Below are 1,139 nucleotides of genomic sequence, written 5' to 3' on the forward strand. Positions count from 1 at the left end.
CGTTGGTGGGCGTAGCGTGCGTGTGTGTACAGGTAACGTGCGTGGCGTGTATGCATGTGCCCGTAGACGTGCCGCTGCGTGCGTGCGTGCGTGCGTGTGCACGTACACCTGCGTGCATGCAATGCGTGCGTGCGTGTTTATGTAAACGTGCGTGCATACGTCGTGTGTGCATGCGTGCATGCGTGTCGTGCGTGTGTGCGTGCGTGCGTTCGTGTGTAGCGCTACACGTGCGTGCATGCGTGCGTGTGCACGTACACGTGCGGTGCATGCGTGCCTGTGTGCGTGACGGTGCGTGCGTGCGTGCGTGCGTGCGTGCGTGTGTGTCGTGTGCACTTTACACGTGCGTGCGTGCGTGGCGTGCGTTGCGTGGCGTGCGTGGCGTGGCGTGCCTGCCTGCGCACGTACACGGTGCGTGCAATGCGTGCGTGCGTGCGTGTGCACGTACGACGTGCGTGCATGAGTGTTGCGTGCGTGTGCAATCGACTTCTTCCTACTTAGGAAATATGATCTGGCAGAAAGGGATCCATCTTCACCACTGACGCATGACCAATGACACGTGTGACGTTTTCCAGCCTACGCCTAATTTGACGTGGCGCCTCGCTAAGCGTTGGCCGGCTTTCGTTGGCCGCCGTGAAAAAAAAATCCGCCTTGCTGTCGCTAGCCGCGTTTTCCCGGTAAGGTACGCACAAACCTTACTCTGATTCGGAGCGATCGGAAGTTCTTAGCATCGGGGCAAAAACACACCGCAGATGGAGCAGTACGACTTGACATTACTGATAGACTCATGTTTATTCTCATTCCATGCTTACACTTCTCCGCACGGAGATGACGGTGACACTGTCCGCGTGTTACGCGACACGAGTTCTCCCGACTAGCGATATCTAGACTCCCCCGAGCTAAGCGTAGCTCGCTCCCCGAGCTAGCGGTTCTCTACTCACACTCTCTCTCTACTCCTAATATACCCGCTCTCTCGCGTGGCCGCACGGCCAGCCTGTTTATTCTGCGCGTTCCCGGCGCGCGCGAGAACACACCCGGCGTACATTCCCGCCCGGTCGTCCAGATCACGTCAGGTCTGATGGAACTAGCGTATCGCGCCACACTCCCCCCAACATAAAGACTCCCGAAACTCTCCTGAGTCC

This window comes from Priapulus caudatus, unplaced genomic scaffold, assembly GCF_000485595.1.
Source record: "Priapulus caudatus unplaced genomic scaffold, Priapulus_caudatus-5.0.1 Scaffold823, whole genome shotgun sequence".
NCBI lineage: Eukaryota > Metazoa > Priapulida > Priapulimorpha > Priapulimorphida > Priapulidae > Priapulus > Priapulus caudatus.